At 46.8% G+C, this 22,826-nt stretch overlaps 1 protein-coding gene across 18 annotated transcripts in view; it reads right to left on the bottom strand.

Moving 5' to 3' along the window:
- Window positions 1–22,826, bottom strand: part of ANK1 (ankyrin 1) — a 219,690-nt gene that overhangs the window by 156,811 nt on the left and 40,053 nt on the right. The gene's annotated exons all lie outside the window — the stretch shown is intronic.

Raw genomic sequence — 22,826 nt, 5'->3', positions numbered from 1 at the left:
ACTTTGACAAGTCACTTTACCTCTCTGGGCCACTTTTCCTCATTTGCACATGCACTGTGGCCTCCTTTTAGCTCACGGTCCAACATTCTGTGAAATACCTTCTTAACCTTCACCATCTCCATATTCCAAATTTGAAAGTTCAATCTAAGGTGTGCGATGAGGGTGGGAGATGGCAGGTTCCATCTGTGTGGCCATCAGCCTCTATTTCCTGCCTGACCTCCCTTCTCTTAAATGGCCCTGGTGTCACCTCTTCCATGAAGCCTGTCTTTCCTTGTAATTCTCATCAGCATCAGCATCATCAACACCACCAGATAAATGAGTCTTCTCCTCTGTGCTCCAAGTACATTTTGTCTATTCCTCTGTGGTGAGTCTGATACAGAGGGCGCTTGTGTCCTTGAAACAGTAGCACAGTATGCCCTTGGGTGCCACCATTAATTGGATTATTCCTGCTCACGCTGCAGTGACAGAGCCGGGGAGAAGGCACTTGTAACAAAAATAGGCATTGTTTCTCCTGCACGCTTCACAGTCCTTTACATCTTTGCTGGGGGAGTTACTTTTCATTTCCCTGAAGTTGTTCCACAGAAGGTTGGAGAAGACCATGCATAAGAGCATCAGTGGACACTATAAAATCAGTGCGGGGGAGGGAAGGTGCTGGCAGGCTGCTAATCCCCTGGGGAACCCTGAAGACAGCAGGCAAGGACAGGCTCCAGCAGAAGCCCTATTGGCTTGGCTACCTGCCGAGACCCACAGGGACACTCCTTCCCTTCTCTGGTCCAAGGGCAGAGCCCCCGCTCACCCCGACTCTGCCTGCCCTCCCCAGAATGCCCCCTGGCGACTACTGGACCATCTGGGTCCCAGTGACCAAAAAGCTGGGGCGACTCAGTGTTTAAAATAAAATAGAATAAATTATATTCTGACCCAAATTTAGAACAGTTAGTGAGGGGTTGTGGTGGGGAGTGAGCCCTGCTCACTGCATAGCTTGCCACTGTCTTGCTGATGTCACCTCCGAACCCTCCTTCACTTTCTATGGGAACCACCGTTTACACATCAGGGGCATTTGAGGAAGCACCTTCCTGGATCTGTGAGTCGCTTTTCAGAAGCTTCCTCCACAAGGCTTCAAGGGAAAACCTCAACTGTCTCATTTCCTAGAAAAATAAATCTGAGGTTTCTTCTTGTGGCTTTGTGATCTTAGCCAATGTTTCTGAGGGGCTACAGATACATCACCTAATCCTCGTTACAACCTCATGAGTGAAGCCAGCACTACCCCCATTTGGCAGATGCAGAAACTGAGGCTCAGAGAGGCTAAGTGTTACTTGCTTGAGGTTTCACTGCAGTGACTAGAGCTGGATTTGAACCCTGGCATTTGACTCTGGAGTCCCAATCTTCACCACGAAGCTCTACTTTCTCCTTGTCCACCCCATTCTACAAGATCTGCCACTTCCAGTTCCCTAGGATAGAGTAAATAGTCTTCCAAAATTCAGATTCTCTTTTTGGATTCTCAGTTCAATGTGCCCTGGAGGACCTGATCATTTAAAAGACTGCCGTCGCCTAAGTGGTTTTTTACAAGAAAAATCTGATGTGGCAAATTATTTTGCTTTTATAAGTGAGGTTTCCCTCTCTTTGTCTAGAGATTCCCCAGGCTATATAAATGAAAGCATCTAGTGCATTTTGCCTGGCACACCCTGGGTACTAAATATTTGTTGATTCTAATTTTGTGCCTCTACGAATCCAACCGAAAACATCCACTCAGCCATTGCCCAACTCATTCCCAGTCATGTGCCTGTCAAGCTGGGACAGCCCAATATATGCCCCCATGCCAGGCATCTAAAGACCCCTCTCTTTTTCTTCAAAATACACAAACTTCTACAAAGTACATAGGTTACCAGATAAGCATGCAGTTCCTCCCTGGGGTCATCTGCTCCTGATGAGGCTTATTAAAATAGGAAACTATCTTAAAGCAAAATCAACAATCAGAAGTATTCTCCATTCTGTATGGCTGCTTTCCACAGATAATAAAACCCCATCAACTGGCTCCAAAGAAAAAGTAACCTACATAACAATGACAGCACAAATAACAATCCTCGACTGAAATGCTCAAAAGCTGGGATTGTGGTAAAGCCAAGATTCCCAGGGAGTCTCAGGACCCGGTGTCTTCACTGTAAACTTGGAGCAGATAAAGGAAGGCCTCTCTGAGATCAGAACTTCCAGGGATAGGACAGAAATCCCAAATGGCAGGTGCAAGGCAGATGTAGTCAGAACTGAACAAGACAAAGCAAACAGTATCCAGTGTCCAAGGAAAAACACAGAAAACCAGTGTGTATCCGTTCTGCTTGAGAAGATCTCAGAAGAATAATTTTGTAGATGAATCAGACAAGAATAAGGTTGCAAACGACTCCATCATGTCAAATAACCAAGGCAAGGCCTGTGTCTAAAGTACTCTCATAACACCTGAAGAGTAATTCAGCTCATCGATATGGCTGTGCTTACATACTTGTTTTTCTTCACCAAATGGATCAATCCTTTTGGTCACATTCCTCATCAGTGGATGGAGAAGCTCAGTAGTGGTGCCCAGAGTGTCCCAGAAAGGGTCTCCCAAGAAAATAAAGTTGCATCAAAAGCTGCTGATGGAAATTGCAGGTACAAAACAGGGATCTGAGAGGCAGGACACCCAGGTTCTGGCTTGGAACCTGACATTGACTCTCTTTGAAACTCTGGACAAGTCATTTGGATCTCCATCATCCCTCTGGATCTCCATTTTCCCATCTATAAAAAATCCAAACAGCTCTCATCTGAAAAGTGTGGGAGGCTGTGGGAACCCATCAGTTCCCCCTAATAACAGTCAAGCCCAGAGTTTCTTATAACATTTAACATATACTTAGCACACAACCCGGCAATCCCACAGCTCGGTATACAACCAAGATAAATGAAAATCTATGTTCGCACAAAAACCTGTATGCAAATATTTATAACAGCTTTATTTATAAATGCCCCAAATTGTAATCAACTCAAATATCCTTGGTGGGTGAGTGAATTAACACTGACACATCCATACAGTGGGATCACCACTCAGGAACGAACCATTGATACAACAACATGAATGGATTTCTTTTCTTTTAAATTTTTTAATGCTTATTTATTTATGTAGAGAGGGAAAGAGAGAACATGAGCAGAGGAGAGGCAGAGGGAGAGGGAGAGGGAGAGTCCCAAGCAGGCTCCACGCTGTCAGCACAGAGCCTGACCTGGGGCTCAAATCACAAACTGTGAGATCATGACCTGAAATCATGATCATGATCATAAGATCATGAGCCAAAATCAAGAGTAGGACACTTAACTGACTGAGCCACCCAGGTGCCCCAACAACATGAATGGATTTCAAATGCATTATGCTAAGCAGAAGCCAGAAACAAAGGCTACATACTGCACGATCCCTTAAATGATATTCTGGAAAAGGCAAAACTATAAGGATGGAGAACAGAACTGTAGTTGCAGGGAGGGGGTGGGGGAGAACTTGACTACAAAAGGGCGGCACAAGAGAATTTGGGAGGAGGGTGATAGGACCGTTTTGTATCTTGATTGTGGCAGTACATGATTCTAGGCATTCATCACGACGCACAGGACGGAACAAAATAAGGAGTGAACTTCACTGTAATTAAATTCAAAAAATAAATATTAAAAATCATTTTAAAACTCAAGCCCAGATCCTCCAAGTCTGAAAAGAGAGGAAAAGTCCCCAGTGAAGAGACAGAGAGACGGAAAAAGAGAAGTGACCCCAATGTCAACTCCAGTTTCCCAGGAGCCACCTACGCCCTTCCCATTGGCTTTACTGGGCACTGCTGCCCATGTACCAACCATGCCCTTGTTTCAATGCTCCAGCCCATCAGACACCAGACCAGAGCATGTCATGTAATTTGTCTAAAGGCTCAGGGCCAAGAAAGGGGAAATAAACCCAGAGAGTAATGCCCAACTCACTGGCTATCTGCCTGGTTCCCGTTCCACGTCACTGAGCCAGAGGCCACTTCTCCTACTACCAGGCTGGCCAAAGACCTGTAGACTCAAGAAAGCAAAACCAAGAGGAGCGACATTGGTACAAAGGCCCAGTTTCCCAGCCCAATCTCTTGAATGAGCCCATTCTTCTTGACTGATTGACATCAGAAATGCCCATCTCCTTCAAGGGAGACTTCTCCACCAGGGCTGCCGGAGAAAATATGAGATACCCAATAAAGTTGAATTTCAGATAAACAAAGAAGACTGTTCTGATAGAAGTACAGTGCAATATTTGTGTGTATTTTGATTTATTCAATCTGACAATCCTGTCCTCCATCCACCGGGGTGTGGCCTCACCTACCACACATCAGAAGGAAATTTGTTACGCTTCCATCAATTTAGATTCACACACCCATATTGTTCATCTCCTAGCACATCCCCTGGGGATTAGAGACCTGGCTCTGTCAGGCAGATCTCTCTAGAAACCTGGCCCCAAAGCAGACAGAGGTGCTAAGGAAGGGGAGGGAAGGCCAGGCAAATAGCACACCCTTTCCAACTTCTACTGCCTCCCAGAAACTGGACCCCAAGGTCAAATGGGAAAAGGCAAACCTAGCCTGAGAATCTATTCATGAGCGGGCTGGAGGGAGGGCACCCAAGCCCTCCCAGGCCTCCCCCCCACCCCGTACACATCAGATCCTCTCAAAGGATATCACAGGCCACCCCCAGAAGACTTCCACAGACGGACTCTGCAAACAGCCCACCTGTGGGTCTTCCCCAGTCACCCCTGGACAACTCACAGCGGTCTTTACACTTTCCAAAGCCCTGCGGTTATAGCAGGTGCCTGGGGGAGGTGCCACCCACAGCCTCCCCCCCCCCCCCACAAAAGCAGGTGGCGCTGCCTTTCTGGGAGCACAAAGGAAACATCTCTTCAGAATTTATGTTAGAAGCTCCAGCAGGTGCTCAGCAGCCACTCTCCAGGTGTGAGGCTGAAGTGCCAGGGCTTTGGGTGAGATCAGCTATCAGGAGGCGAGTCATGAGAAGAAAGACAGCTAAAGGTGGGCGCGGATCGTCCCCTGTTCCTGGGTGTCTAAAACATGGGTTAGCATTCTCGGCGGGGGTCCAGATGGTGTCTCAAGTCCTCATCTGGTCCCACCGTCCACCGTCCACACAGTTACCAAACATTTCTTGAACACCTCTGCGTTCCAGGCACTGTGCTAGTGCTGTGGTTACAAAGATACATACAAAACAGCGCTGGCACTCCAGGAGCTCACGTTCTGGGGGCAACCGCCACCACAACAGGCCAAGAGGATAATAGAGCTGAGTGTGGGGGTGATGGGGGCACAGAGGGGCAGCAGCAGGCCTGTGGGCTGGGTTTTCTGGAGATCAGGTTGGAGCTGGGTCTCAAAAGAGGAGGGGCACAGCTTGGAGATTGGAGAGAGATAGCACTCCAAGCAGAGGCCGGGACAAAGGCACAGAGGCAAGAAGCTGAGAGCACACAGGGTGTATTCAACAGTATGCTGGGCCAGGAAATCAGGGGCAAGAGATAGGAATGGAGGGCCTGGGGGTGGGGGTGGGGGCGCTGGCATGACAAGTTCAGGGGTTTTCACTCTATCCTGAGCAGACATGAGGGCTTTTAACATGTCAGGGGACCATGTCCAAGGAGCATCTCACAAAGGCTACTCCAGGTACATCCAGGGTTGGGGTACCAATGTCTGGAGCAGGCCAGGGCAGTAGGAGTAGGGAGCAGGAGGCAGATTTGAAAAGCACTTAGGAGACCATGTATCAGCAGATGTGGAGATTAATGGGACGTGGGAGGTTGAGGTGGAGGCAGAGGAAGGTGAATTCTGGGTTTCTGGATTCCATGGTTCTTCAGGTTCAAAACACCAGTCACCCGGCGATGATCACTTAAATGACCTGAATTTTGACACCAGGGTGCAGCACTGTGGTTTTGTTCTAGCAAACCAGGCACACCTCCAGGCTCCCTGCTCAGACCAATCAAGCCCCATCCCCAAACCCCATGACACAAGTTCTTACAAACACAGCTCTCCAATCTGCTGCCTATTCCAACCTCTCCCTGACCATTTCAGCCTTAGTTTCATGGATGTGGCTGGGCCCATATCTATCTGCACAAACAGGTTATCAGGGTCCCGTGTGGACTTTTAGTGGCCACCATGATGTCCTGAAGGCATCAAAGATGTCAACCAAAGTACAAGAATATGACTCCATCATAGAGGAAGCAATGAGGGGAATGGAGCCCCTGAGAAGGAGTCCGGAACCTGCCCCCGCCCTCTGGAGCTCCGCATCCTTGCTGTCCACTAATGAGCATGCAAAGGCCACAGTCCTCTTGGGCCTAAGATCCTGCGGAGGTTGAAACTGAGTATATACAGCTCAGTGCTGCCGCCTACTGTTCTCGTCCTGACATTACACTCATTTAGCGCCAGTGAACACCTCCACTCCGCAGAGGACTCTCCCAGGACAGGGCCGGGACCTAGGACCCCCCAGGGCGGGGAGGGGTGCTCATTCCCAACACCCGAACGTCTGAACTGAAGGCAGAGAGAATGCGGTTAGGAATTGGGTCAGCGCAGCCACAGGGGTATTAGCCAGAATGAAGGAGATGCTCTAGAGACTGCAGGGCCCGCTACCAGTGAGTCCGCACATCCAGGGGCAGGAGTGATGGGTGATGTGCGGTTGCAGAGCTGTTCAGGCTGGGGCCAGAGAACCAGCATGTCATGGGGAGGCTTGGAGGCAAGGGCGGGGAGCACAGATTAGACCCGAAGTGGGCTGCTCTGGCCCGCGAGCCAAATCCAGCCAGACTGTTTATGTACGGCTCACAGGCAAAGAATGATTTTTATATTTTAAAATGGTTGGGAAAAAAAATCAAAGGAAGAATAAGAGCTGTGACAGAAACCATATGGTCTGCAAAAATCTAAAATATCCACTATCTGGCCTTTTACAGAAGTTTGCCAGCTCCTGGACCGGACAGCAGTGGAAGTCTCTCCACGCTGAGATGCTGATCAGGGGTCATGCCGTCCCCAAGTCCCGCAGACGAAAGCCTCGCCTGCGCCCCGGAGACCCTCACATCCAACACAAGACCCAGCCGGCCTCCTCATAGCCCCCACCAGGGAGAGAGGACAGGACCCACAGTCTGCCAAGGGTCAGTGAGAGTCAGAAGGAGGCAGAAGGAGAGCAGTTCGGCTCAAATGTGCTGATTCCCAAGGCTCTCTCTGGGCCTGTGCTGGCACAGCTGTTTTACAGGGGGGCTGACGCTCCCCCTTGGAACTTTGTCAGGGATTACATGACTCTCTGAGGCCTGAGAAAAATACTTCAGCAGTTCTGGTAGGCCCTGATTTGCCAGAAAGTTCCCCTGTGCCCAGTGCAACTCATAGGACTTGTCAAAATGACCTCCTTTCATGCTGCAAATCCCTTCTCAACAAGGAAAACCTGCTGACGGTTCAGTTCTTTTGTTAACAACCAAAATTAAAAAAAAAAAAAAAAAAACGAAGAAGAAGAAGAAATAAAAAAAAAAAAAAAAATCCTTAGTTCCTGCTCCTTCTCAGAGGAGAGGAAGTCATTCGTAACATAAATAAATGAAGCAAGATTTTCACCCTCCTGTAATTTCTTGCTCTGTGTCCTGTCTCCCACAGCAGGTACCATGTGACTGAAGAACAAGAATGCCTGATGACAAGAGTCACCGCACTGTGAGCACACCTCACATGCCAGGCCCTCTACCGACATGGTGTCAGCAGGGAGGGCAGGGTTGCTGCCTTCACAGCGGTAGCGGTGGTCCCGGGAGCCTGAAGTATCATGGTGTGCTAGGCCAAGCTCTGTTCTCTGTGCCTGGAGACCACTTGGCCTGTTCTAGGGACCACGAAGGCCGGAGCCTCCAAAAAGGAGAGTAAGAGGTAGCAGGAGCCACGGGTAGTGTGCGGGGGCCACTCACTGTCCTGACTCTGGCTTCAGCAGCTGTGTGTCAACTCCTCCAAGACTCTATACACGGATGCAATGAAATAGCCCCGGCAAAATGTCTGCCTGCAGAACGCCCTCAATGAATGTTCATTTTCCTTACATTTCTTTGACCCCCCAACATGGAGAACACATCACCAGCTCCTTTCTCACAGGTTAGTTTCAAGGCTCAGATGAGATAAAGGAGGCAGTGGAGCCATACAGCTATAAATCTCTATGGTCATGCAGTCACTCAGCAAACATTTCTTAAACACATTCTAGGTGCTGCTTCGTGGACTAGGTTCAGGGGTGCAGGGGGACAAGAAGCAGTCCTTGCCCTCATGGAGTTTTTTTTTTTTTAATGTTTATTTATTTTTGAGAGAGAGATACAGAGTGCAAGACGGGGAGGGGCAGAGAGAGAGGAAGACACAGAATCCGAAGCAGCCTCCAGGCTCTGAGCTGTCAGCACAGAGCCCGACGCAGGGCTTAAACTCACAAACCAGGAGATCATGACCTGAGCCAAAATCGGACGCCCAACCGACTGAGCCACCCAGGTGCCCCAACCCTGATGGAGATTTAAGTAACTTTTCATTAATAAAGATGACGTGTTTTTATTATTCGAGGCCAGGATCGTTGTGCTGAAGAGGCAGGGAGCAAACATATTAACCCAGGGGCTTCCTATTCCAATGTTAACAGTCTCATGACCTCAGTCATCATTTATTTACCCGGAAAATGGGATAATGTTTGTGAAAATTGAACGAAATAATGTGCATGAAAAAAAGCACTTAGCATGGTCTACGGCAAATGGTAGACCTTAAAAATGTTAATCAGATGACACCCTGATAAACATAGTAAGGAAGCATAAGCACATTCATCTTAAAAAAACGGTAATTTTTTTAAGCTGTAGGGGGCGCCTGGGTGGTTCAGTCAGTTAAGCATCAGACTTTGACTCAGCTCATGATCTCACAGCTCAGCTCGTGGGTTCAAGCCCTGGCTCAGGCTCTGTGCTGACAGCTCAGAGCCTGGAGCCTACTTCTGATCCTGTGTCTCCACCCTCTGCTTCCCGCCCCCCATCTCATGCTCTGACTGTCTCTCTCTCTAAAGTAAATAAACATTAAAAAAAAAAAAAAAAGATTGAGGCTTCAGGGAAAGCTCAGGTAACTTGAGTCCCCAGGGAACAGGTCTGGGAAGTCAGATGTTGACTCCTTCATACATCCACCCCCTTCTGCCATTGGTCCTCCCTGAGCCCCTAAACAATGCCTTCCACAAAGGCAATGCCCATGGATATGTTAATAACGTTAATCACTCCCCTTGACAGAGCACTTGCTATATGCTGACACCCAGAATCTCACTAAATTCTCACTGCAAGCCTATAGGGAGGCACTATTGTCATCCCCATCTTACAGATGGGGAAGACGAGGCACAGAAAGTTTTGGTAAATTGCCCAAGATCACACAGCTGGCAGTGAGAGCATCCAGGATTTGAACGCTAGTCCATCTGACTGCAGAGCCCACAGGTTCACCACTGGGTAAATGACCTGAATCTCTAGGGGGGTCTGGGCAAGGCAGTGAGTGCTGGTGCTACAAACGATCCTAATAGCAGCTGCTGTGTGTTACGCACTACGTGCCACACACTTCTGCACTGTGTCTTAAAGCAATGTCAAAAGTATAACAACAACTGTCCCACCTGCGTCAGCTAGGAACGGCGCTGTGGCTGAGGAACTCACCTGTCTTTTCTATGTGTCAGTGACTTCCCGAGTTATAATTGGTGCTTTTACATATAATACTAGTGCTGACTCTGGGCCAGGAATGCTCTAAGCACTTTGCAGACATTAATTAAATGGGTACTACTGTTACCCTCACTTGGAGGAAACAGGGTCACTTGGCCGGGGTTACCTGGGCTGTAGGTGGCAGAGCTGGACGCAAACCCAGGCAGTGGGGTTCCAGAGCCTTTGTGCACAGCCCAGTATGCTCCCTCCTTGAGCTGCACTGGGACCCTTCTCCCCAGACGACTATTAAGTGAACAGTGCTCAGCAGACAATTGCCTCGGTTCCCCCCTGGCCCCAGAGAAAGCTTTACATCTCTGGTTTGCACAGATGAGTGGAACGAGAATTCTTTGATTAAATATTGCCCAGGAAAGGGGTGTATTTCACCCCATATTCTCATCCACTGCAGGACCTCCCCAACATAATATTTGGGCACCCTTGATCGGGGCCTTGCCTTTGCCAACGACTGATAATATCCAAATTAGCCAAAATGAAACCCTAGAAAACCAGTGGATCCCAGCACTGTCAAGGTCATTGGAAACAAGGGGCCTGGGACACTGTCACAGCCAAGAGGAGCCTAAGGTCACATGATGATGAATTGTAGTATGGCATCCTGGATGGCATCCTGGAACAAAGGACATTAGGAACAGACTAAGGAAATCTTAATAAAGTACGAACTTTTAGTTAATAAAACTATCAACATTGGGTCATTAATGTACCATACTAATGTAAGATGGTAATTATAGGGGAACCTAGATGTGGGGTATATGGGAACTCTCTATACTATCTCTGTAATTTTTCTAGAAATCTAAAACTGTTCTAAAAATAAAAGCGTATCATAAAAAATATATACTCATTAATGATACTACTTAATTTTACAGCTGTGACTACTTTTCACATTTCAATTTGTCTCGGTCAGCTTGCCTTATAACAAAATCTCAAAAATCAGGTGGCTTAAAAAACAGACATTTATTTCTTACAGTTCTAAAGGGTTTAAAGTCCAGATCAAGGTGCCAGCAAATTTGATTCTTGATGAGGGCCCTCTTCCTGGCTTTCAGACAGCTACCTTCTTGCTGCTGCATCTTCAATATGACTGATAATCTTTAGTATCCTTTCCTCTGCGTACAAGGGCACGAATCCCATAACGAGAGCCCCACCTGTTCTAAACCTATTCACCTCCCCAGAGCCTCACTTCCTAACACCATTACATTAGGGGTTAGGGCTTCAATATATAGATTCTGGAAGGGCACACTCAGTCCATAACACAGCTGAATTCAACAACAGTGTATGAATGCCCCCCCACCCCCCACAAAAGCAGTCCACTCAAAATTAAAGTATTCCTTCCTATCACCTCGCACTTGTCAGGGTAGCTATCATCAAAAAGCAAAAGCAGCAACAGATAGTGGTGAGGATGTGGAATCCTTAGACACTGTTGGTAGGCATGTAAAATGGTACAGCTGCTTTGGAAAACAGTGTGGGGTTTCTTCAAAAAATTAAAAATAGAACTATCTTAGGATCCAGCAATCTACTTCTAGGTATCTCTCTAGAAAAACTGAAACTGGGATCACAGGGAGTTATTGGCACTCCCTTGTTCCTGGCAGCAGTATCCAAAATAGCCAAAGTATGGAAACAGCCTGAAACCCATCGACAGATGAATGGATAGAGAAAATGTGGTGTCTACATACAATGAAATATATTCAGCCTTCAAAAAAGATATCCTGCCATTTGTGACCACATGGACAATCCAGAAGACATGCTGTTATGTGAAATAAGTCAGTCATAGAAGGACAAATACTGCATGATTCCACTTATATGGAGTATCTGAAACAGTCAAACTTATAGAAGCAGATGCTAGAATGGTAGTTACCAGGGGCTAAGGGGAAAGGGGAGTGAGCAAGTGTTGTTTGATGGGTATAGAGTGATGGTTATACCAGATAAGTACATTCCAAGGGTCTGCTGTACAACTTTGGGCCTATAGTTAACAACACAGTACCGTGCACATAAAAATTTGCTAAAGAACCGGGGCACCTGGGTGACTCATTTGGCTAAGCGTCCGACTTCAGCTCAGATCATGATCTCGCGGTCCGTGGGTTCGAGCCCCACATCGGGCTCTGTGCTGACATCTCAGAACCTGGAGCCTCCTGTGGATTCTGTTTCTCCCTCTCTCTGCCCCTCCCCTGCCATGCTCTGTCTCTGTCTCTCTCAAAAACAAAAAAAAAGTTAAAAAAAATTTTTTAATTTAAGAAGGTAGATGTCATGTTAATGTTCTTACCACAAAATCAAAACAAACCAAAAAAAAAAAAAAAAAACAGAAGCAAAAGTCACAACAACAACAACAAAACCACAAAAGGACACAAGAGAACTTTTGGAGGCAATGGATATGTTTATGGCCATGATTGTGGTGATACTATCATGGGTATATTCTTAAGCCTAAATTCATCTAATTATATACACCAAATGTGTGTAATGTTTTGTATATTGACTATGCTTCCGTAAAACTGTGAAAGAAAGAAAAAAGGGAGAAAGAGAATGGGATCCTTCCTGCCACACCCAGGGCCCTTGCACCCCACACAGGTACAGGGAGGCCCATCCTGTGAGACAGGGGCAGCACACATCCCTGGGCTCAGGACTCCTCCAGTCAGTCCAACCCTGTCTTACCGGGAGCATCACTTCCAGAAGAAATACCCTTGTGTTCCCAGAGCTGAGGCTACAAGTGGTTTGTTCAAAGCCAGGGATGGTGCTGGACTGGGACAGCCTCCTTTCAGCAGGTAGGAAGCCGTTCTCTGAGCTGGGAGGAAACTAGAAGGCACTGTGCCAGTCACTAGCAAGACTACCCTGGAGGCCAGAGAATGACATTGGGGGTGATGATCTGGTGGGAGGGGGGAGCTCCAGGGGACGTGGGAGCGGACAAGCACAGCGTCACTTCTTGCACAGAGCTGCAGCTTCCAAGTAAAGTCTGCAGTCAAGCCCAGCTTGACCCTTTGCCAGCTCAAGTGACCCCGGGCAAACCACATGTCCCCTTTAAGACTCAGTTTCTTCAACTGTAAAGTGGACATAGTAAGACACCTACCTCCTGTGATTGCTGTCAAGATGAAATGAAAACATGTGTTAATATTTAGATATGAAGGTAACTACTCAAAGACCTAAACGGAGAAACAGCTAAAGTAGCTGTATTTGGGATTGGGGGCAGGGGTTGGAAAGGACGAGGGGAGGGATTGTTGCTTTTATTTAACCATGTGCATCCATTATTTGGATAGAATAACGGAAAACATGTTTAAAAGTGAGATCATGCAGGGCGTGTGAGTGGCTCAGTCGGTTAAACATCTGACTCATGGGTTCGGCTCAGGTCATGATCTCAAGGTTTGTGAGTTTGAGCCCCGCATCTGGCTCTGTACTGACAGTGCAGAGCCGGCTTGGGATTCTCTCTCTCTCTCTCTCTCTCTCTCTCTCTCTCTCTCTCTCCTCCCCCACTAGAACTCCTCTTTCTCTCTCTTTCAAAATAAATGTTTATTTCAAATGTTTATTGCAATCGTGCAGGTAAAGCTCTCAGCCCTGTGTCAGGGCGCACAGCAAAGAGTGCAAACTGTACTCTGACCTGAGAGTCAGAAGATTCTATCTGTCGCTCAAGGCATTCCCTGGGGCTTCCTGGGAAGACTGAAGGGACGACGATGGGAGTCCAGAAAATCTCAACGAGTGAGACTGATGGACACTAATTTTACCAAGCCTTAGCACACCACAGCAAGCAGATCTCCCTTGAAGTTTGCAGGCCATCTGAGAACAAATTGACAGCAGCTTATAAGTGTATGGAGCTTGCTAAGCCAAGATATGGTGCAGGCTAGAAATCATAGCGAGGGAGGTCAGGAAGGGCTGCCATAAATCTCATATCATGAAACCATATATTTGCCACTGAGAGGAGCCCAGGAGGCTTGGGAGTGTCTGAGGCCATTTGAAGTTGAAGCCTTAAAAGGCAGCTGTGCCCTGACCTTGTCAAACCTCTTTCTGCCAGAACTTGGTACCACCTAGGGACAGCCATATGTGACCTGGTCTAATAAGGATGGCCAGACACAGGCGCAGCTTTGAGGCGGTGCTACACGGGCAGACCCAGGTCAGGAAAGTCGGTGGACAGGTCCATAGGCCTCTGCACCTGCCGGCCCAGGACGAGCCGGTACAGGTGACAGTCTCCCCCACCTTCATCAGCAGGGCAACACCCCTTGCCTCACCCCAACACACACAGACACACCCCACTACAAACACCCCGCATCCCACCCCCCCACACACACACACGTGCACACATGTACACACACTCCCATGGAGGGGCAAACACAGAATAATTTAGAGGCTCTGGGCTCCAGCCTCACCAGCTGTCAGTAATGACCCGGCCTCGCTATTTAACATCCCTGATCTGAGGCTTCCACAACAATACGCACAGACCTACCTCCAGAGAGCCATGGCAAAGACAGACAGGAGACAACAAGCCTGTGAAAAAGCTATATAAATTGCAAATCAGTTTATGAAATTGTGAGCTGTTATTGTTATTAATTAAGTGGTCGGTGGTGCTTTAGGTTACAGCTGGCCCTTGAACAAGGGGGTTATGGGCACCAACCCTCCTGCACAGTCAAAAATCCACAAATAACTTCTGACTCCCCCAAATGTAACTACCAATGGCCTTGACTGGAAGTCTTACTGATAAACATAAATAGTCGATGACAACATATTTGTATGTCATATGTCTTACACACTGTATTCTTACAGTAATTGAAGCAAGAGAAAAGAAAATTTTATTAAGAAAAGAAGGAAGGGGGCGCCTGGGTGGCGCAGTCGGTTAAGCGTCCGACTTCAGCCAGGTCACGATCTCGCGGTCTGTGAGTTCGAGCCCCGCGTCGGGCTCTGGGCTGATGGCTCAGAGCCTGGAGCCTGTTTCCGATTCTGTGTCTCCCTCTCTCTCTGCCCCTCCCCCGTTCATGCTCTGTCTCTCTCTGTCCCCAAAATAAATAAATGTTGAAAAAAAAAATTAAAAAAAAAAAAAAAAGAAAAGAAAAGAAGGAAGAGTGGGCGCCTGGTGGCTCAGCCAGTTAAACAGCTGACTTCAGCTCAGGTCATGATCTCACAGCTTGTGGGTTTGAGCCCTGCGTCAGGCTCTGTACTGACAGCTCAGAGCCCGGAGCCTGCTTCAGATTCTGTGTCTCCCTCTCTCTCTGCCCCTTCCCCGCTTGTGCTCTGTCTCTCTCTCTCTCAAAAGTAAATAAACATTTAAAAAAATAAATAAAAGAAGGAAGAGAAAATACACTTACAGTGCCGTACCGTATTCATCAAAAAAATCCACGTACAAGCTGACCCATGCAGGTCAAACCCATGCTGTGCAAGGGTCAGCTGTATATAAAATCTGATTTCCTCATGCAAGGAAATAAGAAGGAGTGATTGGGGGCAGGTCCAGAGTAGGAAGAGAAAAGGTCAGAAGCAAGAGCCTCGACAGTGTCCCCTGGGAAGAACTTTCTGGACCTGCCTCAGGTGGGACTAGAACCCGAAGTTTCAATCTGCACCAGCCACAGGATGCAAGGAAGGAAAAAGTTGTCTTTACTCAGCTAACTGACACAGTTGGTTTTTTATTTTTCCAGAGACACCCCACCCCCCAAACAGTTGGGCAGCCGGTGTGGTCCTACAAGGGTGTCATTCCTAAGCCCCTCATTCCCTTCCTCTCTCTTTCTTTATTGGCCTCCCAGCTGGTGCCTATGCTTGCAAAGTTCTCTCCAGGAGGCGGAGAAGAAGCTGATGGAAAGGAGTGAGGGCTTTGAGACCTGGGGGTGTTTCGATGGTGAAACAGTGAGTCACTCCCTTCCCGCTATGGGCTATGGCCCCACTCATTTCGTGAGTGAGGAAAGGAGATGCATTTAACTCTAGGAAGCAAGCTCATTTGCATGATCATTTGCATCCATGTACAGAAGCTATGCCTTCCTATGAAATAATCTGAGTATGCGTAAAGGCAAAAGGAAATGTGCCTTTCTGTTCCTCTTCCCCATCTGTTTTTCTTCTTCCCCTCTCACTACTTTCTTAAACATACCAAACGATTTTAAGCTTTCACAAGCAAAAAGTACACGTCACTGCATATATTACACAGAGATTTGCAGAATGCTTACACATTGGGGTCACCCAGAAGTCCTGCTTCCTTTCCCGTTTCCCCCCACCTCATCCACAAAATCATTTTCACTGCCTTCTCTGCAAAATGGAATGCTTCAGATTTCCGTGTTCATTGTCCACAGAATCAAAGAATTTTTGAACCAAAAGGGCATGTGAGTGGTGAAGCAGACTGAGGGTAGCGTGTTTTATGTGTCTATGGCTGGACAGACAAGACCCCCTTGACCATTGTAGAAAGGAGGAAACTGAGGCGATGGCATGGCTGTGGCGTGACTGGGTTCATGCAGCTTGCTATGGATACCACCAAAGCCCTCACCAGAGTCCAGAGCTCCTTCCACAAGACCACGTTGATGCATTATACTGGCAAACTGGCAGATTAGGCAGAGTCACCTTTGTGCCCTAAAAGCCCCTATCTGGCAGTATTCACCCACAGAAGAGGAGCACCAGATGATCTGGGCCTGGAGCTCGGACAGAGTTCCACCAAGGCCTCCATGGGCCTCGATGCGAGCAGGCATGTGTCACCTGTCCCCATCTGAGCCTGCTCCTGAAGCCAGCAGCTCCGAAGGCTCTCAGGGACTGGCATTTGTCCCAGGAACAGAGGCCAAGGGCAAATTGCTTCTTAATTACTGCTTACAGTGCAAGTTTTTGCTCTGGCCTGGACAATGGCCAATCCCCCAAAACACATTGAGTCTCTTATCAACCTGCAGTGAATTGATCCTGGGAATTGATCCTTGTCTGACCCATGGATTCTACTGTAACTGGAGAAGCTGCCACAGCCACCCCCAGCCACAGGCTCCTCTCTGCAGCTGCTCCTCTTCCACCTGCTCTGCCTGGACCCCACTTATCCCAGCCCTTCAGGTGGTCCGAGGCCAGGCCTGCCTTCCTGGGGGCCTCACCCACTAGCCTGGTCTGTGCCACATGCCCAAAGGCTCCAAAACACAACAGCTCCTAAGCCCCCCACCCCCATCTGCCACAGCCCGTTGCAGCCACAGAGCACTTTCACCACCCATCTGTCATCAAGTTTTCTACACACCCTCCGAGGCAGGCGAGAAAGGAAAAGAAAAAAGTTACTTTTCCCACCTTACAGTGAAGAAACTGAGATTTAGAGAGTAGAACAGAGTTGCAGATTCAGAACCGAGAGAGAAGATACATTCAGATAATTAGGACACTCAGCGTTGACGACCAATAACCCCTAAATCTCAGTGCCTTGACATGATCACCTCTTGCTCATATCACAGTCTCATGTGAGCTTGGGTGGCTTTCTGGGTGGCTGTCCTCCAAGGGGACACTCAGGGATGGAGATTCCTTCCATCCTGGGACACCTCTGTTTCTACATTTACCTGGGGAGGCAAACGTGAGGAGGAGGACACAGGTGGACCTATGGTGAGGCCAATGATGGTACACATCACTTTTGCACACAGTTCACTGGCCAGAACTAGCCATGGGACTGCTAACGGTAGGGGAGCTTGGGGAATGTCGGCTTTCTGTGGGTCCAGGAAGAAAAAATGGACAGGGAGCATCCAATCACTTTCTGCCACAGAGGGGACAGTGATACTAACTCTTATCCACAGAGTTCCATGTGGTGAGCAGTGCACCAGCAGCTATATAATCGTTTCGTTCAATCGCCATGACACAGCTCAATGAATATCACTCATCTTTTCTCGCATGAGGAGATTCAGAGAATCCAAAGCCCTGAGTCCAAATCCCCTGTTCTGACATATGAATACATTCTCCTTGGACAAAGATGAACATAGAGAAAATTATAATCCCTTTTGGCCATCCTATCTCCCACCCCAGATCCCTCCCAAATTCAGCATTGTTATCAGTTTGATGTGTATCCTTCTGGATCTTTTTGTACGTGCATTTATATGCATGTATGTACCCACAGTGATTATCCAATTGACTTATCAATTTCTTTAAAAAGAACTGTATTATATACATAGCAATGCAACAAAATCACATACCTCCTATAAACATCTGGTGTTTTTTCCGCCAGATCATACAGCCTCCCAGATTTCCACCAGAGAATAATTCTTTTGGAATATGGTAGTGTCTCTAGAAGGTCTTGGCTAAAATGCAGATACCTCACAAGGCCAGTGTAAATCATGAGGCACTAATGGTCATTTGCACCTTAGATCAACATCGTTGGTCTCTTAGAGCCAGATGCACAAAGACTATGCACACGGCTGATGCCTTCTCTTCTCCAACAGCCAGCCCTTGGCCTATTGCCCAGTTTGAGGACATGCTCATCTATACCCTAAGACTCTGTCTGATGTTGACAATTTCTCACCAAATCACCAAGGATATTGGGGGCTGAGGGAATGGATTTCTGAGGGTGAAGAAAAAACCCACCCTTTTTGAAAGTGGGACTAGATGAAAGCAACTTGAAAACAGCCTGAGTCTGGATAGTTGAATATACTGTACCCTAAGGGTATCTCATGTAATCCTGATAATTGATGTATGAGGAATGCTGTGAAGAAATGTTAGTTCCACACTCCGCAGTTGGATACCTCAAGTCCAAAGTGGGGAGGTAGACTGATCAAGGTCGGCATGCAAGCCATTCCTTCACTTGCCCGAGACCCCACCTTCTCAAGTCTAGGGCCATTACCCTGAGTGGGGCCTGTCCTTAAGCCCCTAAAACCCATGATTTTATTTATTAAGCTTCTACTTTCTAGTGCCAGACAGGGCACCAGGGATTTGAACCAAACCTAAAAATGATCCAAAAATCACTCAACTGTATGAACTTTGAACCAAGCTTCAACATTATTTTATTGATCTCTGAATTACATTTGTAGGGACCTGCTTTATATCTCCTACCCATCCTCAAAGACCTAATGGAAACCCCATCTTCTAGGTGAGGTTGCTCTGATGTCTTCACTTGAAGTGATCTGAACTCTCAAGCACTTAATGTCTGTACAATTAATGGATCAATCAATCAGCTTCAACTTGTGCCAACTCTTCTTTGGCACTGGGCTGTTATTCAAATAATTTGCTTTCATAATTTATCAGGAGCTTCTGTCCCATATCCCCAAATAGAGGATAATCTCCTTGAAGGCAAAGGCAGGATCCTGACCATGACCGTGAGCCCCACAGAACTCAGCCGGATGTTTTACACACAGAAAGTGCTCAACACACTCTAGGGGACATATATCATTTCAGCATTTTAATACTTTCATATTCAATACTTTCTTATGTTCACCTAACAGGATAATGTGATTTCTAAATGATCTCATATCCTTTCATTAGCACACATCAATCACAATTTGTTCTTATAGGCTCTTAACTCTTTTTCACCAACTGTGAAACTTATGAGAAACTTACTTCATCACCATCATCATCTTCATCACCATCATCACCATCGTCATGACCATCACTACCATCAGCATCATTATCATCATCACCATCACCATCACCACCACCACCATCACCTTTATCATCACCACCACCCTTATCATCACCACCACCACCACCATCATCATCATAACCATTACCATTATCACCATCATCATCGTTGTCATTATCATCACCACCACCATCATCATCACCATCATCACCATCATCATCGTCATCATCTAGCAAGTGTCTACTACTGGCCAGACACTTGCTATAAGCAGCCAGCATAACAACAATGATCCTCATGTTCCCATCTTACTGTTTCCATCACACCATCACCATCCCACACCAAAGGCTCCCCAGAAATTCTCTCACTGAATCCTCCTAATAGCCCTATGACTGCTCACATGTCTGAGGTCTTCACCATCTTGTGGGCACTGTCTGAAGCACACTACAAGAAGTACATCATTTAATCCTCTATACTGTTCTATAAGGTAAATGCATTGGAAAAATGCATTTTGCAGCTGAAGAAACTGAAGCTTAGAGAGGTTGAGTAACTTATTTGAGATCTCACAGAAACTTCTTGAAATGCTTCATAATTATTGAAACTGAGTGATGGTTAAGTTGGGGCTTAGTGAAAACCCTTCTTCTGTGTATATTTGACATGTTTCTTAAACATTTAAAATAAACAGTTACTTCAAGCAACAACAACAAAAAAACTTTTATCAAAACAGCTTCCAGCTGTAACTCATTCATAGGTAGGTGTTCAATGGTTATTGAATGAAAAACAATAACCATTTTTTACACAGCTAGTAAAGTCAGTGGCTGAACCCAATATGCCTCATTTCACAGCCCACGCACCTATGGCCATGCCACTGAACCCAGTATGCCTCATTTCACAGCCCACGCGCCTATGGCCATGCCACGTTGCCTTATCCTCTTTCTTAAGGAGGCGTAATGAATCACCACCACAAGGGAATCCCATTAAAGGGATTTCAATGGTCTCTGGAAGAGACATCCCTCTACAGAAATTTTGCCTGTGTCCTCCCACTAAATGCACTCCAGTATCTGAGCTGGCCAGGACACCTGGTTTCTGACAGTACGATGCCTTCCTATTCAATTTCAGTGCTTAGAGATCAATACTGGGGCTTCAGAGTTCACAGAGAGAAATTGATGAAATCTTGATCAATATGGACAGCACAGCGTGGCCATCAGCTTACTCAGCTGCTTCTCTTTCTCTCACTCCCTCTCTCTTCCTTTCTCATTCTCACTCAAAAGTTTCGCCAGGCCCGGGAATAGCAGAGAACATGGGAGCGGTGGAGCCATGGCATACTGCGGGGTCAGCTGGAAAGCCAGAGCCCACCATGCCACCACTGGATCTAGATCTAGACCCAGGGGAACCAGAGGCAGGGAAAGTGTTCTCAACACAAAGGGTCTCGCACAGTGCCTGGCACAGAGTAGGCGCTGGATAACATTCATTCCCTCCTGCCCTCCTGCCTGCCGGCCAGAGCTTTCCTCAGCACTGCTCTGCCTCTGGAGATGCCTCCTTCACATGCAAATACCCAAAACACCTGCTAAACTGCAAATGTGTTAACTGGCTCTGCTATTCCATTCTTCTGCCATTGGCCCCCAATTCTACATTCAAACTTCACAATAATAACCTATGACAAGGGGCTTTCTGCACATTATCCTTGATCGCCAAAACTTTTTCAGTCAGATATCATCATCCCCATTTTATAGCTAAGGAAACAGAGGCTTTAGGATGAAAAGCAGTGTCTAAAGATCATACAGCTAGTAGGTGGATGAGCCCTGGCCACCTACCTGGGAGCAAAAATTCGGGTGGGGGGAAGGAGAGCAAAGTTAGGGGTTCTGAGCCTTAAAGGGGAAGCGGGAAGGCACAGGGTGCCTTGGGGAGGCTTCTAGGGTAGAAGGGAGGAGGCAGAAGTACACAAGGAGGCCAGGGGCTGTTGAAGTCATTAGCCAAGAAACAGAAAATGGATCAGTACAAGGGAACAGCCCACCCTGAGATTCTGCCCTTGTCTGGGTGTTTGGTGGCAGGAACCATGGGGCAGTAGCTTGGTATGAAAACTAGATGGCAGCTGTGACATTTAGGTGTCACCACTTGCTAATTGGTCATGGTGTTCTCTACAGTTAATTGGAAAAAATATCACCTGTAGTAGCCTATGAGAGCATCCCAATATAGGGTCAGGAATGGGAAACACAGAAAAACCACACACAGGATGTTCCAGTTTGGTCAAAGGGCTCTGCACCAAAAGCCCCCAACCCCACACTGTGGCTACTCTTTATTGAGCAGCTCCCATTTGCCCGGCACAATCTTGTTTCATTCCTCAAGCACTTTCTAAGGGAACAGCCTCAGCCTTATCACAGAGCGGAGGAATGGCTACACGCTGAGGTCCAATGACTTACAGCAGAAGCGTGTCTGGTGGGGGGAGGGAACCGGGAGCCCAACCCAGGTCAGTCTGGGCCCAAAGCATCCATCTTTCCTTTCCTCATGCCCTGGCCATTGCAGCACGTGGATTTTTCCTGCTCCTGAAGGTCTATCAAGAAGGACGTTCTAAGGCTTCCCCACACTTGGCCCAAGTCTCAGAAATGTTCTCCCAGCCCTCAGCCTGAACCCTGCAGTCTGTGATCGGGACTAATTATCCTTCCTTCCCTTCTCTTGGTCAGCAGGTGGTCCCTGCTTTAAGCAGACTAAGTATACAAAAATCCAGACTTAGAAAAAAATCTTTAAAATTGTGAAACGGAAGAGAGAGAAAGCATTCGCTTAACCAAAAGTCTTCTTTGTTTTTATGGGATTCCCTTAGTACATTCAAAAATAAGACTCAATTTACAAAATTCATTTGACACTCAACTTTTCAGGAACATGACTATTGTCAATTTAGAAGAGAACAAAACAGTTCTCTTTCCTGGCTTTCCTCCTGGTACTGACATGCCAAAGAGAGTCAGGGTTTGCTAAAAAATGATTTACTCTACAAAAATGTTCTGGCAACTTTGCTTACAATGTCTCTTTAGTGCAATGTTCAAATAAACTTTTGGAATTTCTGCATCGCAAAGGCAAAATAGGGAGGGAAAACCAGCAAACTTAAAAATGCTCTGACAAGATCAATGAAATATATTTTAGACTTTACCTTCTTCTGGGGACTGCACACTTAATGTTTTTCTTCTCCTGGGTCATTTTTCAACTTGAAATTTTATTATTGATTTTGTTCTAAGTTATATCGATGTACCATTCTTTCTAAAAATCGAATTTATTTTAATTTTTATATCTTAGAGATGGCCAAATGATGAAACTAGAGTAAACTGCTTCTTGTCTTCTCTAAATTCAATCCCCTCTCACCCCACCACCTTGTAACAGTCGCTTATAGAGGATGGGCATTCGTGAAATGCAAGGTTACCTTCCCTTGGGTTGTATTGGCCAATTAAAGGCTACTATGCTCATCCCAGGCATAATACACAACATGGCCCTTTCACATAAAGGGAAGAAATGCTTTCCCCTTATCAGGTTCATAGTATTTATTTAGAAATTAAGCTTGGGTTAAATACTTGGCTATTTATTATGGCTTCCAATCTTGCCAATTAGTTAAATGGCAAAAACACATCTCCCTACAGAGGGTCACTGCTCCCCCACTGGGCCAGGCCAGGTTCTGAG

Source organism: Leopardus geoffroyi, chromosome B1 (genome assembly GCF_018350155.1).
Source record: "Leopardus geoffroyi isolate Oge1 chromosome B1, O.geoffroyi_Oge1_pat1.0, whole genome shotgun sequence".
NCBI classification, from domain to species: Eukaryota; Metazoa; Chordata; class Mammalia; order Carnivora; family Felidae; genus Leopardus; species Leopardus geoffroyi.
This window is presented reverse-complemented; position numbering and strand designations above follow the sequence as displayed.